The sequence below is a fragment of the Cnephaeus nilssonii genome (genome assembly GCF_951640355.1).
Source record: "Cnephaeus nilssonii genome assembly, chromosome: 12".
NCBI classification, from domain to species: domain Eukaryota; kingdom Metazoa; phylum Chordata; class Mammalia; order Chiroptera; family Vespertilionidae; genus Cnephaeus; species Cnephaeus nilssonii.
The window spans coordinates 12,608,972-12,625,594 of NC_137083.1; positions in this window are offsets into that span (position 1 = coordinate 12,608,972).

Sequence of the window (16,623 nt, forward strand, 5' to 3'; positions counted from 1 at the left end):
TGGAAATAAACATACAACATTTTAGAGGATTATCCACCACATAGAGAGTGTTAGACAACTTGATTGAAAAGGAAAAGAGAGAGACACTCCAGGAAGTTCCACGTAAAAGGTGTAGCTGGAGTGTAGTTGGATTAGGAATGGCCCTACCCGCCAGCATCTGGAGTCCGCACTGTGACCTTGTAGTCATTATGCAGTAGGGAGAGACGTGATGAAAGCTCCATTTCAGACCCATCTCCCAGCTGTGTGTGTCTGATGAATTAGGCCACGGTGAGGCTGGAGTCAGGGAAAGACTGGCTAACAGTCTCTTTTCTATACTCACCCAGGACTTCAAATATCAGTGCCCACCAAGTTCTCTGACTGTGTGGTGCTCCACTGGGCTCTTTGGAAACACAGGACAGATCACGAACTGGAGGTTGTGTTCGCGCGGGGGATTTATGGCGTTCTTCCTCCACTGCTGCTCGTCATTGATAAATGATATAACCTTGGTCCTACCATTCATGTCCCAGCACCTCTAGGCCTTCATCTATCAAACAAGGGACAGTGACATATATATTCTATTCATGTTATAAATATTAAATGTTGGATATATGAAATCTTCAAGAAGCTTCAAGCCTTCACAGAATAGGATGAGTTTATACTCTTTAGAGTACGCTGTAGAGTTAGATCATACTTACAAGAGAACATTAAACTGTTGTAAAAAAAAAAAGACATATGTTTCTTTTATTGCACAAACTATATTGTACAACGTTAGTAGAAATTTTTAAAATGAATAAAAGCCCAGTATTCCACAGCTACCAAATATCAACCTTTTATTTTCTGTATTTCTTGCTAGTTCTTACTCATATACATTCACACATTTACAAGGCATAGTTTAGATGCACTGTTGTATTTTGCTTTTCTCACATAAACATTAGCACGCTCATGTCATTCTGTACTGTTCAGAATTGTAATTTTATAATAGTCCATCAAGTTGATACACCACAATTCAGTTAACTCTATGTTGCTTGAAGCACATCTGTATGCGTAACCTGTTTCTCCCCACCTCCCTCCCTGCCCCCCTCCCGACCCCTCTCCTTCCCTTCTGTGGGAGAGGAAAAACAAGCAGATCAAAAAGCACTAGGAATGGAATTATTGAGACAAAGAGAATGAATATTTTTATTTTAAAATAATTCATTGAGCTCTTTCTTTAAAAATTAGGGGATAGTATGTTTTATAAAAGACAAACTTTGGAGTCTGATGAAAACCCTGCACAGACAGGATTCAGTCAATAGATTTCTCCATTGACATTCTCTATTTCTGACGCTTGGTTTTCTGTCTTGGTGGCAGGGAAGAAAGTAGGAGTCGCTCTCTGAATCCACTCTGAAGAGTCTTTTGAGGAGTAATACGTGGAAACACGGGCTCCTTGATTGAGTTAACAAACAGGTGATTGAATTAGCCCTGACAGAGGTGCGATTTAGACTAAGTACCGCCTTAGCGCCTCGCCTATGACGTCAGACCCCATCAGTTTGAGGAAATCTTCAATCCCAGCCAAGCGAGGCTAAGCTAGTGTATTAAGTTGCAGGTCGTTGTCCGGTGTAGGGACACCGAGGTTTAGCTGTCTGCTTGCAAATCATCCAGGGACAGCTGCTGGAGGCACAGGGCTGGGCCCGGACACCAAGTAAACAAGGTCACAGAGCAGGGGACAAGCTCGCAGGAACAAGGCCATCCCACACCCCCCCCTTTTTTTTTTAAACAGTCACATTCTTTTTTATCAGCACAGAAGTCTTTTTATTTCCCCCACTTATCATGCCGGGAATTCATAGGGAATTGGGTTCCCGCAGCTCAGGCTCCTTCCCACTGGTTCTCTGGGAGGAGCAGGCCGACGCTCCAGCTGAACCCAGGTACCTTTCTCTCCGGCTTCCTTCTTTTCTGGTCATTTTCCTTCCCACGTTTCAGGAAGCTAGCTCGGCTCTTAGAGTGCTTAATATGCTCAATACGTACATTCATTCTCTTGGCAAGAACCTTGCCCTTAACTTGCTTGGTCACAACAATGCCCACAGCATGCTGGGTGACACCGTAGACTCCCAGTTTTGCCATGGTAACACGTGTGGGGCGTTCCTTTTTGAACAGGGCCCATTCCCTTGATGTCCACTTAACTCTATGTTGCTTGAAGCACATCTGTATGTGTAACCTGTTCCTCCCCCCTTCCCTCCCTGCTCCTCTCCTGACCCCTCTCCTTCCCTTCTGTGGGAGAGGAAAAACAAGCAGATCAAAAAGCACTAGGATGCAATTATTGAGATAAAGAGAATGAATATTTCACCTTTCTCGTAGATGCGCATGTATGTGGCCAAAGGAACCACTCCATGTTTTCTAAAAGGCCTAGAGAACATATGGTGGGGGTCTCTCCTCTTTCCCTGTGTGTTAGTCATTTTGGCCAATTGCTGGAAGATGGTGGTTCCCGCCGAAAGACAGCAGTCACATTTGCTGGAAACAAATCAGTTTCACTATGAGAGAGATGTTGACAGGAAGCCAGGAAGGCTGGTCAACAACCTTAACTGCTCTAACCACTCACCCTTTAGTTGAGACATTGTTAGCTGAAGCAGCCTCCACCTTTGTTTGTCCCATGTAAGTTTCTGTTATTTCCTGCCTAAGGGCTACATGTAAGTTTCTGTTTATCTTGCCTAAGATGTTTTCCCCAAAGCCTCAATAAAAGGGGTGGCAGGGCCAGAGCAGGAGGTAATTCTCCCACTAGAGTTGGACTACCTCCTGGCCCCCCATTTCGCCAAGTTGAATTTCTTCAAGTCTCCTTTCATTTGTGTGCGGCCCTTCTCCAGAACTCAAACTCTGAAACGGAACCCTGGACCACGCGGGACGTGAAAGGGATTCCTACACACATTCTTGAAGATTAGGATCTAGAACATGGGACTCGCAGTCTGAGGCTTTGACAGTCCAGGTACCTGAACTCTGTCACCGACCATGGACCTGCCGTCAGAGAAATGAACCAGAGGGGGAGGCAGCCGGTTCTCTCCCGTGTGCCGTGGCTCCGGGCCGCACTGAGCTGTTTTGTCAACAGTATAAATATTAACTGTGCCTGCTGCATGCCAAGCCAGCGTTGGGCTTTATGAAACGGGGATGACAGCCACTGAAAGCTAGACCTCGTCAGGTAAAGGACATGAGCATTTCAGTTTGATCGTTTGCTGTCGATGGGCGTGTGGAAATGTCTGCCTCAAGGAAGCAGCAGACGGCTCAACTCCCTAAGCCCATGATCCTCAACCTTGGCTGACTTCAGAATTCCCCAAATCCGGAAAACTAGGCGCTGCCCACTTCAATTGAATCTGCAATTTCTGTGTGTACGTGGGGTGGGGGTGAGGGGACTTCGGGAATTTTGAATCCTGAACCCAAATTGAGCATCTCCATTCTCACACTATGGCAAAAAGTGCCTGAGACATGGATTGAAGTATAATTAGTGCTAACTGTTACCTAGATACCCAAGTTGTTTGTTTAATGTCATCAACATGATTATTATGCTCAGAAATCCTGCCCCTTTTGCATTCTTAGCGCTGGCTCCTTATCTGTCGCTTCCAATGTTTACTTCTCCTAAAGTTTCTCCCAAACCACAATGTGGATTTGGGCAGGCACAACCTATCATCTCATCGACAGCACCAGATACAGTATCATCCAGTGACCTTGTCGGGTAAGGGGAAAGCTCAGTCTTTGCCAGCAATGAGGGCCAAATGTGGCGCTCCCAGGCTCAGCCAGGCTCCAGAAAGGGCTGGTAGGAAGCCTTGGAGAATCACAGGACGGAAGGGAACACAGCGTCTCTGCATCTTCTGGGTGAGGGGACTGAGCACAGAGAGGGTGGAACTTGTTCACGATCACACACAGCCAGGGAGTGGGATAGTTGGGTCTGGAACCCAGGCCTCCCAGTTCCCCCGCCCCACATGGGGAGAGAGGATGGGACCCTTTAGGGGGAGGCGGAGTGGGCTTGCTCCCCCACTCCCACCAGGCAGCTTTGCTGAAATCTGTTTTACGTAAGAGGCTCTGATAGTTCTGGTGTCAGTCACCACGTTTTTGGCAGGTTCAGGTAACCCAGTAGAACCTGTTTACAGAGCGCTGACCAGATAAGTTTCCAGGTCTTTAAACAGAACACGCACGGGCACACACTCCTTTAGGGACTCCACCAAACTCGACTCTAGAGATCAGTGGTTCCCTTTCACTTAATCCTTTTAACTTGCAAAAGGGCCAAAGATCACTGTGTCTTGGACATTCTGCAATGTGAGAAGTTAACCTTTGCTAAATGAGTGAATGAATGAATGAAGTTAACCTTTCCATGCCTCCGTGCAAGAGCACTTTTCTAGGTTTACGACAAACATTCTTGATGTTTCACTGTCTGACCTCTTCAAAGCTCTTTTCAGATTATATGTAGATATGCAAATTTGTAGCCATATCCTTTATGTTAATAAAAACAATCATAACAGTTTTCTATGTTATGTAGTCTGCAAGAATTATATCATTGAATTCTCCCAACAACCCAGTTATATTAGTTCCATTTTCCAGAGGAAGTCACTGAGAGCCTGGGTTCTTTGCCAAGGTTGAATATGTAATAGAAAGGGATTTGCCAACAGATTGCTCTGCCTCCAAAGCTGAGTCCTTAATCACTGAGACACTCGCCTCATAAACAATTATAAATTCACTTTGTATTTGGCTGAGGCATATAAAAATCACCTATTTTCTTTTTAGATCATCTTTAAATAGAAGGCATTTTGCCCCACCTCTCATTTATCTGCAGAAACGAGCCCAGTGAATTATTTCAGCAACAGCTAGAATTGCCACGAGCCTACATCAGATGGGAGCTGCACCCAAAGTAGTGTGGTAAGGCCCAAATATGAACGGGGGTACCACCAGCACCTGACATGTCATTTATTCAGTATTATACGCACTGTGCTAGGCAACGCAGCTACAAAGTGAGATCAGAATGGGCTTTCTCTCTTGGTGGAACTCACAGTCTAGAGGGGAGACAAGACTTATAAATGGAACATTTCAATACAATATGACAAGTACTCAATTAGCACAAAGCACAAGGCAAGTTTGGAGCACAGAGATGAATCAATGAGTCAAGGAAGGAGTGGCCAGAGAAGCCCACCTCAAGGTCATGGCCCACACCCATCTGGTAAGTCTGGAAGGAGGAGGGGGAGCTAGCCAGACTGAGAAGATAGACGGTGCGGAGCGGGTGGGGGAGGGCACTGTAGACAGAAGAAATGGCACCAAGGGTAGAGCAAAGGATAACACGGGTATAAGGGAACTGTGAGTAGATCCAGAACTGTGGGGTGTAGGAGGTGAGGTAGGAGGGAGGTTGTGAGCTCAGATGGCCTTATGTGTTCGGCTGAGCTTGGGTTTCTCAGTAGACACTGGGAAATTGTTTAAGAGCCTTAAGTTCATGAGTGACATGATCATATTTGCATTTTAGTCTCATCACCCTGACCAGCTAGCTCCTGTTTTCTGCTATCACCAGTGACTCATACGTGTGACATTCTCCCATGAGTTTATCCAGTGGTTATAAGCAAACTCCCAAAAGGATAAACTCAAAAGAAATCCACACCAAGACACATCATAATGACACTGCCAACAACTATGGACAAAGGAAAAAATCTTGAAATCAGAGAAAAATGTCACCTTGTTTTTAGGGAAAAGTGGTGAGGATAACAGAAATGACAAAGGCACTCCTGCTGTTTTCCCAATGCTGAAAGAAAAGCTTCATCCAGAATCTTAAACCTACGGAAAACAGTACAACGGAATCTGACTTTACCAAAATTGAAAACTTTTGTTCTGTGGAAGGCCCTGTGGAGAGTATGAAAAGATAGGGTACAGAATGGGAACTTATTTGTAAAACGCATCTGACAAACAAGCAGGATCGAGAATATGTAAATAACCCGAGATCTGATGTTTAAAAAATCTAATTAGAATGTGGGCAAAACACATGGAGAGACATTTCACTGAAGAAGGTATTCAGATGGCAAATAAGCCCATGAAAAGATGTTCAAAATCATTAGTTGTTGGGAAATGTCAATTAAAATCACAATGAAATGTGTGTATATACCTATCAAAACATCTAAAATAAAAAATAGTGGCACCACCAAATGTTGGGAAGGCTGAGGACAGACTGGATCACTCATATATCATCTTCTGAAACTATAAAAGAGGACACTTTGGCTTGAAGAGGAGGCGGGCGACAGAGAAGTGGGCGTGTCCTTGTGGTGAGGGACTGCTCTGTGACTTGGTTGTGTCAGTGTCCAGGTCCTGGTTGTGATATCCTCCTGTTGTTTTAGAAGATGATACCATTGGGGGAAACGGGGTAAAGGGCACATGGTTCCTCACTAATAGTTCTTACCCCTACAATTATCTCAAAATAAAATTTAACTTAATAACTTTGTCCTTGAAATGCCAGTGAATGGTACTACTTGATAGTTTCTGTAATTAAAAAAGTTTGGCAGACACTAGAATAAACAAAATTTATCAGGTTTCCTTACTGGGGGGCTCCTCAGAGCCCTGCATTTGTACTTTCTTTTATAAATAATGTGCCTAATGTCTTCCTAATAAGGCTGTTGTTAGGATTAAATGAGATGATCCATGTAAAAGGGTATATAATACCTGAAACAAATGTTAAGATTATTATTACTATTATATTTACTCTTTACCACAAATTTGTCACATTGGTGTTATTACATTAATTTTTAAAAATATGGAGATTGAGGCTTAAAGAAGTTAAATAATTTGAAAGGACACAGCTAGCAAGAGGCAGAGCCAGGATTTGATCTCAGATCTGACTCTCAAATATCTGCTATTAATTTTGATGCAATATTCACTCAAAAAGTATGGTTTCTTTAAAAAGTAAAAATTAGAAGACAAGGGACAAACTAGGGAAGTATTTATAAATAATTTCATTCATTACCTTCATAAATCAATAAACTTTTCTAATATATAATGGGCAAATCATAAATACATCAATTCGTGATAGTACCCAAAGGACATCTCAAAGTGTTCAGACTCTAAGTAAAATGAAAAAAAATCCCTTTAAATTAATTTTAAATGCTATTTGTCTTTTCTTTTTTCCAAAGTGAGGAAATCTTATATTCACTCATATATTAGCTATAGTGAAATAGGTACTTTCAAACAGCTGTCCATGTTTAGCATAACTTTGGTAGTGGGGAATTTTCTGTAAAATACTTACTTTTCACCTAGATTTTTTAATTTCTAGAAATCAATAATATTAATTAAAATTTTTAAAAATGAAGCAGATACATAAACAAAGACTTAATGCTCAAGGATGTTTATCACCTCATATTCATATGAGCAAAAATGGGAGAAGAACCTTAATATCTCTCAGTAGGGGATGGTTAACAAATTATGGGACATTCATATGATTGCAGTAATAATCTTGTTTTTAAAAAGTAATGATATGAGAAAAATGCATGTATTTTTACATGAAAAAAAGCAGAAAACCTCCAATTTTATAAAATCAAAACGAGTGTGTGTGTATTTGAAGAAAATACATCAAAAGGTCAAAGGTGTCTCTGAGCTGAGGCTTTCATGAAGAATGCTTATAATAATTTCCACAATAATAATTCAGGAAAAACAGCGATAATCTGCTTCTTCCAGTGGGTTAAATTCAACACTGATGTGACACCATTACGCCTGTTTTGTGGGTACCTCCCAGTTGGAAGGACTCTGGGGTCAGGGTGCTATCTCCCAGGGCCGGGGGAGAGGGGAGGGTGGGGAAGGGAGCAGGACGTCAGCAGAAATTCTCTCCCGCACCAGATAGTAGTCAGCAGCAGGATGCAATGTGAGAGGACTCGCACTTGGCTTCCCCCACACACGCTCCCGCCCCTCCTGCTCACTGTTTACCACAGACAGGCTGCAATCACAGGGGCGCCAGGTGAGCTGTGCGCTGAATACCAAACGACTGTCCACAGTTATTTTTTGCCAATTTGTCGAAAGGGATAATAACATAGACTAGTATTTGACAGCCTGAGTACACTGTTGTTCACACCAAATGTTATTTAGATCTTTTAAAGTGTGGCGCTGTTATGCTTTTTAATTTGCTGTGTAACTGCCCAGTACACTGAGCGTGCGACAGGTTATTTAGTGATTGCTGCCTAACGGGCATATTACACTCAACTTGTCTACAGACCTTCTGGGCTCTTCTACCAAGTCTGTTCTCCAGGTTTTCATCATCTCAGTAAAAGGTGCTACCACTAACCATTTGTTTACCGTATCTTCTGACGTATAAGACGACTGGGCGTATAGAAGATTTTCCTGGGTTAAAAAGTCGTCTTATATGCTGGAAAATACGGTAACTTACAGCCTATAGATTGGTCTTGTTTCTTCACTTTCCTAATACCTCTGATCCCTCCAGGTGTCCACTCTGCTCCCAAAATACAGGTGCCCCCCCACCAAATGTATACACGTTTTAACCGCTGATAGCTCAATTGATGTTTCTTGTCAGATTTAACCCATTGGATTAATAATTACTCAAATTGTGTACACATTTGGGGGGGGCACCCTGTATATTCGGAATCCACCCACTTCTTTCTACCCACATGATAACCCATTAGTCCAAGCCAAACCAAATGCATCTGGATTGGTCCATTTTTTTTTTTTATTTTTTTTTTCTGAACAGGTCTCCCTGCTTCCGTCCTGCCTCTTACAATCATCTCTGCCTGGAAAGGCGAGTGATGTTTTATAACGTAATGACTCTTAGAAAAAACTCCAAACTCCTTAAATGGGCTTTAGGTTCAACCTGATTTGACCCTGCCACCCTCTCTGATTTCACCTCCTACCACGTTCCCCACCACGCCCACTCCCATAGTCTTCCTGCTGGTCCCCAAGGATGCCCGGCCTGTGCCCCCCCCCACCCACCCCCGTGGGGCCTTGTCCCAGCTCATCTCTCTGCCCCGAGCCCTTTCCCCCCAGACCTCTGTTATTCAAGCCTCAGTGAAAATTCACCTCTGCATTAACTACCTTCCTCAACTTCCCAATTCAAAGTCGCTCTATCGCTTCCTATTCTCCTTGCTTCATAACAATTACATTTCTGCACTTAGTATTTTATTTGTTTAATGTCTGTCTCAACTGAACGCAAGTCCCATGGAGATGGAGTCTGGTCTGTCTTGTATCCTACACCCCCAGAATCGCGCCTGGCAGGTAAAATATTTATTCATGAATAAACACGTGTCTAATCATATAAAATATAGATATTCTCTGAGGGACCTGCTGGGTCAGGAGAGGGTTCCACTAAGTGCAATGGGGTGAGAGACGGAGAGGAACTGACCAGTCAGACGGGGCGGGAGCAGAGGCAGCCCAGCGGCAGGGACGAGGGAGACTCCAGGACGAGGACAGTGACCCAGTCTGGCAGGTAATGACCACCACCAGGAGTGTGCAAAGCACAGCACAGGTGACGGAGGAATGGACGATGACTTTAGGGACAGGTGTCTGTGAATGGCAAGCTCCAGGCAATTCACTAAGTTACAGGTAGAAAGAACTGTGGTTGAGGAGAAATGGCAAGCCGCCAGAAGTCCCCACGTAGCAGAAACTGGAGGGTGAGGCAGGTTATTCAGACAGGAACGCAGACTCAAGGAGCAAGGAGGGTCTCGGGACTCAGGCCTGAGGCGCCAGACCGGCCTGGGTGTGGAGATAGAGGTGGAAGACGGCTTTCTGCCGGATCCCCGCTCAGCTGGCTGGCAGCCAGCGCTGTGACTGTGTGTGCTTCAGCAATTTTACTACATTCAAGGGTATTTACTAGAACAAAATAAAAAGTGTCCTCAGTCAGCTGGAGAAACAGAAACATCACTGGCCCTTTCGTAGTCAAGTCTGGGCTTAAAGGGAAGGGAGGCAAGGTGACTTCCCGGAGGCTTCATGCCAAGTGCCATGGGACTAAAAGCACCCACAATAGCACCTTTAGATAGAGAGGTAGCGTCATAACCACCCATAGGCCAGCAGTGTCATCAGGATCCTATCAGGAAGAGCACTCCTCTTACCTGTGGCTCCACATGCACACGTGGCAACCGGGCCGGGTCCCCTGCACGCTGTCGTCGGGAAGTAGAGGTGGACCTCCAGCAAGAGGGGGGTCGGGTGGGCAGGCCAGGCCCTCCCTGGGACACCCTCTGTGCTGTCATGGACCCCAGGACCTGATGCTGGGCAAGGCTTCCTTTCAGCCCTCTTCCCAGAGGTCTGCATGACCCTGGAGCAGTGCTCTCGGCGGTGCCTGGTGAGTGGGATCACCTGGAGAGCCGTAATGACCACCTCAGCCCGAGTCCTACACTTACGGAGTCTGATGTGATTGGCCGGGGGTGCAGGCCCAGCTCCCGGGATTTTTAAAAGCTCCCAGGTGGGTCTAATGTGCAGCCTGGAGCTGGATTGAACACAAACGGAGGGGTCACCTGTGTCAGTGCTAGTGGGGAGGGTGCTGAGGGGTACCCGGGAGCCAGGTAGAGTCGTCTAACAATTCCCAGCACAAATGGCTATGCATCTATCAGGTCTGCTTTATGTTGTCCTGTTAGATCAATTAATTCCCAGCTCAAATAGCTTTCGAATGTCTTGATATTATCAGTAAATAATTTTCAAAATTTCACCCAGATTTCATTTTGTTCATTATACAAAGAATTTTTACTCCTTTTTTTTTTTATTTTCATCTTGAAGCATCAGAGGCTCAGGGTTATGGCTGGAGGTCACCTGGGGCACTAATTATTTTGTTTGAAGCAGTAGCTTAGTGACAGCTGAAGCAGACTGGATAATCAGACCGAGGTTAAAATCCCAGCTTGGCCACTTCCAAAATCCGCAAATGAGAAGTGAGATTTAGAGTAGCACCCATCTGACTCAGTCTTCATAAAAATTAAATGAGCTTCTATATGTACAGTCCGTGGCCTGGTAACTAGCCTATAGTAAGAGACTCTGTTATCACTTCCGCATCTCAGTACTCATTTTCTTTGCTGAAATCTTTCTTTACAGGTTGCAGCGTTCATTTCTTAGATGCACGATCATTTAGGCAACTTCATGTAAGCTTTCACAATAGTTGCATTCTATACTTCGGTATTAAGTTTCTTTTGGTTGCAAAAAGCAGAAACCAGCGCTGGCTTCCTTAAGGCAAAAAAAAAAAAAAAAAAGGCTCAAATTTTGGGAGGATAGCAGGTACACAATAATTACAACCAAGTCACAATGAAGCCAGCACTCATTCAGAGCAGCTCTAAGCCGCACAAGTCTAACCAACGGCATTAACGTTTTCACCTTTATTTGCCTTGTGGCTTTAAGTAGCATTATCTTTAAACACCTCGAGCTGTTCTGAAACCACGTGCAACATGGACGAGGGCTGCCCTCCGCAGAGCTGGCTGTGGCTGGTGAGGCAGCCCTGGAAGCACCCGGAGAGGCTGGCTCAGGTAGGCGCCCAATACGGGTGTGTTTTCGATTCTTTACATTGGTTTTCCTAATTTTTTAAACAAGATGTCCTTTGACCTATTGCATTTGATAAGGATGCCTCCTTCAGGATTCCTTCTTCTCTGTCCCACGTGTCCCCAGGCCTCAGCACTTCTGGGGGATGAATGAGGTCATGCATCTATACTAAGGTGACCAGATCGTCCTGCTTTTGGCGGGACAAAACCGATTTTTAACAATTTGTCTCGCGTCCCACGGCGTTTTAAATCGGGACTGTCCCGCCAAAAGCGGGACGATCTGGTCACCTTAATCTATACCTATGTTTTGCTGGCCTAATGTCTCCACTACACATGCTGCACCTCTAGTCCATTGGGAAGCCACTCTCCTGCCACCCACTACAACTGTATGCCCCAGAAGGTGTCCCTCATGTACATGATGGCCCTGGTGACCATGGGACTTGCTGACCTCACCACTCACATAGGAGTGGCCATTCTCTCTGCCTGTGGCCACCGTTCCCTGCTCTTCACTCTGCTTAAAGGTCTCTTTAAGTACTCTTCTTTCTGTAGTAAGTTCTCTCTATTTTTAAAAAATATATTTTTACTGATTTCAGAGAGGAAGAGAGAAACATCAATGATGAGAGGAAATCATTGATCAGCTGCCTCTTCCACGCCCCACACTGGGGATCAAGCCCACAACCCAGGCATGTGCTCTGACCTGGAATCGAACTGTGACCTCCTGGTTCATAGGTCGATGCTCAACCACTGAGGCACGCAGGCCGAGCAATAAGGTCTCTCTAAACAAGCTCTTTAAACCTCCTCTTCCCCCAGATTCCTTACGCCCCTCACTTGGCCTTCAGCCGAGTCCAATGTCTCTGAATCCTAGCAATGGACAGACCTAGCGTTGTCTCCCAGGAGGCTCTCTAACAGCCATGCCCAAGGCCCCAGGGAGGCCTGCCTGTCCTGATAGTTCCGTGGTCGGCAAACCGTGGCTCGAGAGCCACATGCGGCTCTTTGGCCCCTTGAGTGTGGATCTTGCACAAAATACCACGGCCTGGGCGAGTCTATTTTGAAGAAGTGGCGTTAGAAGAAGTTTAAGTTAAAAAAATTTGGCTCTCAAAAGAAATTTCAGTCGTTGTACTGTTGATAATTGGCTCTGTTGACTAATGAGTTTGCCGACCACTGTGATAGTTGAACAGATGTGCCAGAAGGTCTGGACGCCAGAGAAATAGAAATCTCCAAGCCAAGGTCTTTGCTATGTCTAAATCAAAGCATCTTTTCATTTCTCTCCTCTTCACTTTCTATTTTCTCTCTTTTCATTTATCTTTATGAAATTTTAATTCAAAGGGTACATCCTTTTTGAGTTTTCTTTTCTATTAACAACAGAAGAATTTTAGAATGGCCATAAGAAAAACAAAGGCAATAACAACACAAAAATCACCTGAGCAGTTGATGAAGTCGAATTTATCATTTCAGCACCGACAAAAAATATTATGGTTGAACAGAAATGAGTAAGAGAAAAATGTTTCTTTCTCGTGGTTTAAAATCGTCAGTGGCATAGGACTTCTATCTGCTATTTGAAATGTCCCACCTGGGGCGTATTCAAAGTCTAAAACTCCAACAGCAATTCAATTTAGTATTTAAAAAAAAAGAACTATGTGTCAGGATATAGTACTATTGCCAGAGGAACCTTCCAAACAAATAAAAGTCAGGCTAAAGATAAAACAGACAATTCAACAGAACAGACATTCAAAGATTTTAGTTCAACAAATGTTTGTGGAGTGGCCAGCTCTTTCCTAGTGAATAGGTTCTTGAATGTAATAGTCAAAGAATTGTAAAAATGAAGTTAGTCTTGTTATGTTTACTAGGCTTCTAAAATGTTTTTTAGTTGTTTTTTTTATTATTTTAACACTGAGAAAAAGGCAATGCTTTCAATACATTAGTGAAATATTCTGTGCCAATTGCAGCGTAATCAGGAAGCAGGGTTTCTCTTCCAGTAAGTGATTTCTGAAGTGTTTACATGGAAAAAAGGTTCTCAACTGGCACTATGTTAAAAATAGAATTTTATTGTATTTTGTAGTATCATCAGTGCCAGATTAGCCACATCTGTCACATTTACTCTGTAAACCAAGGAGTTAGTAGAATCTTGTTCCTGTTCAACGAGGAACACTATTTTGTTGTTTTTTGAAATGCCACCTACAATCTGTGAAGTAGGTTTCTTTTGGCATGAGGGACTTGACAGCGTATGGGGGAGCATGTGCGTGGTCCTGCGCGCAGGCTCGGTGGGTGGCCCCTGGGAGCCTGATAAAAGCTGGAAAAGAGGGGGAACAAAACTGCTCCTTACACAGGCGGAGAATTAATTACCTCCATCCAGCACACGCAGTATCAAAGCGAGCCGGTCTCACTCACTGTCAGACCCTGCGGAGCTGAGAAGCAGATGATGATGGTTCCATGGCCAGCAGCATCCTTTTGCTGCATGTTCTATGTATAGTTAGTGAAATGATTAAAAGATGAGTTCCAATCCTGAGGCATTTATAGCGCCCAGCTGTTGTGGCTCCTCTGATTCTTTCTGGGCTCAGTAGACACCTCTGGTTTTTTTAAAAAAAAAAACCCACAACAACCGTTTTTAACATTTTACAACAAGCAAATGTAAGTCAAGTGCTGCTGGACCACTTTCCTGCCTGGCCCCAAATGCCTCCAACTAATACACAGAGATCCTTGAAAACACCCCAAATGTGACTATTATCCAGCAGCATGTTGTTCAGTAGCAAATGAAAAACCAAAAAGCACGGGAAGGAGAAATGTTTCAGGACTATGAAGCTAAACCAGGAATGCAAATTTGTTATGATTGAAATAGGAATCACTGCTGGGACCACATTTTTAAAAATTTTAATGAACCTCATCTTTTCTCTGTCAAATAGAATCTCTTTAGCCAAGTGTCTGATCTTTTTTCAATGGGAAATAAAGCTAAGCATCATTTTACCGAGTACTTATTTTCCCATTTTAAATAACCAGGTAGATGCCAGCTTGTACACAATGTTAGTGAAACCCACAGATTCACAACCTCGTGGTCCATCTTTCTTGGCATCTATGCAAGAGAATGAACAACAACAAAAAATACTGTGACACTGAAATTCAGTGTCTAAGTGAGGATGTTTATGGGGGTTGCCTAATTTTCCCACTCACCTCTGAAGTCCTGGCGTGTTAGGGGAAGCAAAAATGGGTCTTCTTCAGGGGCCTCTAGGTGGGGAAAGTAGCAAGATATGGTGAAGCTGCCCTAGCCTCAGCATTGAGACGTGAGAAGGAGAAGCAGAGGGGGAAAGACTATCCCTCACCGGTATGGGAAGGGGCTTACACTTGGGAACAGTGGAGATATCAAAGCTCAGTCCTGGGAGGTGTAACATTGAGTGAGTCGCTATGATGTCATTTTGTCTTTCATCTCTCTAACCTCAGTGCCTACCCCAATACCTGGCAAATATTTACTTAATAAATATTTGTTGAGTTAGTTTGTATTTTCTTTCCACCCAAATTCTAGGGGACTTGCTCAGGTTTAACCTTTTGCACTCGCTTGCTTTTTTCTCGAGCTGCTACCAATGCTAACCGTGTCGAGTCACACTCGACATCCGAGTGCAAAAGGTTAAAGATGCAAAGAATCTGTGAGAAGCAATGAGATAAAGCATAGCTGTTATGCTAGGAGCACTTTCAGAAACAAAGAAAATAGGGCCACAAAATTTGGGAGTTGTATTAGTCAGACATGTTAAGTTATGCTGTGGTTACAAACAACCCCTTAAATCTCAGAGACTTACCATAATAAAAATTTATTTCTAACTTATGCAAAGTCGAATGCAGATGTTCCTGGTCAGGTCATTCTCCTAGGTGGCTCTCTTTCAGGTGGTATCACAGGGATCTAGACTCTTTCCTTCTAGTACTTTTATCGTCCCCTATGCCACCACCGTCCTGTTAACCAGCCAACCTCAAAGTGAAACAAGAGCATAGAGAAGGTGCAACCACTTTTAATTGTTCCATCCTGGAAGCTATACCAGTTCTGCAACAAATTTCCATTATTGAGAACTAGTCACCTGTCCCCAACAGATAGGAGGGGCTGGAGAATGTAGTTTAGCTATGTACCAGGAAGAGAAAGGTGAGTTATCTAGCCAGTCTTTGCCATGAGAACCTGACCAAAGCACTGATTAAGACAGTAACAAGACAGGGAACAGCTGGAGAAGCCACGCCACAGTAATAATGTCAGAGTCAGAAGACCAGAGGAGGAGCAACCAAACAATAGCAGCCAACCAGGGAGGCAGGTCAAGGTCAGTGCAAACACCCAGAACTACAGCAGACGTCCAGAGTGAATGCCATGGGTTGGAGGGTAAAGGTAATATCTTTCTCCAAAGAGAACCACCTTGAGATACTGCTAGGAGAAGAAAGTTACTTAGAGGAGCTGGGGTTTAGGCAGGCCTCCTGTGAGGATACATAGACTATTCTGAGTTATCCACTCAGTACTTGTAACCTGTGGGCTCCAGGAAGGTAGAAATTACTAGGTGCAAGTCACATGATGTTGGGCATATACACAAACAAGCTAGGAACTTTCATCTATTGAGCATCTATTTTCCAGGCACTTTATATATATCATCTCTAATTCTTCCACTAGCTTTTCAGTATACTAGTTTTTCCTAGTTTAATAAACTAGGAAACTAAACTTTAGAGGAATTAACTTGTCACACGTTTTGTGAGTGATAAAGCTGGCACGTGAACATGTGAATCTGATACTAAATTCCAAACTGCACTGTAATAGCATCTCAATCTACTGCCCTGTAACAAAACACCCCAAAATACAGTGGCTTAAGAAGAATGCTTCATTATTTTCCACGAGCCTATGGGTTGGCTGAGCAGTCCTTCCCTCGTGGGCTGGGTTTGGCTGGTTCTCTTGTGCATCTTCAGCCCGTGGGCAGGTTGGCTCAGGCTGCCTGGTCTGGAAGGGCCTCAGCTAGGTGACTGGTTCTGCTCCAAGTGTTCTCTCATCCTCCAGCTCCCCCGTCCAGGTTCCAAGAGAGAATAGAAGCACGGGGCCTCATGAGGACGAGGCTTAGAACTGGCACACACCACTTCTCCATGTGGCCAAAGGCAGTCACCAGACCAGCCCAGGTTCCAGAGCGGGGAAACAAAATCTCCTCTTGATGGGAGGAGCAAAAAAGTCACTTTGTCAAGGGCTTGGATGTGAGGAGGG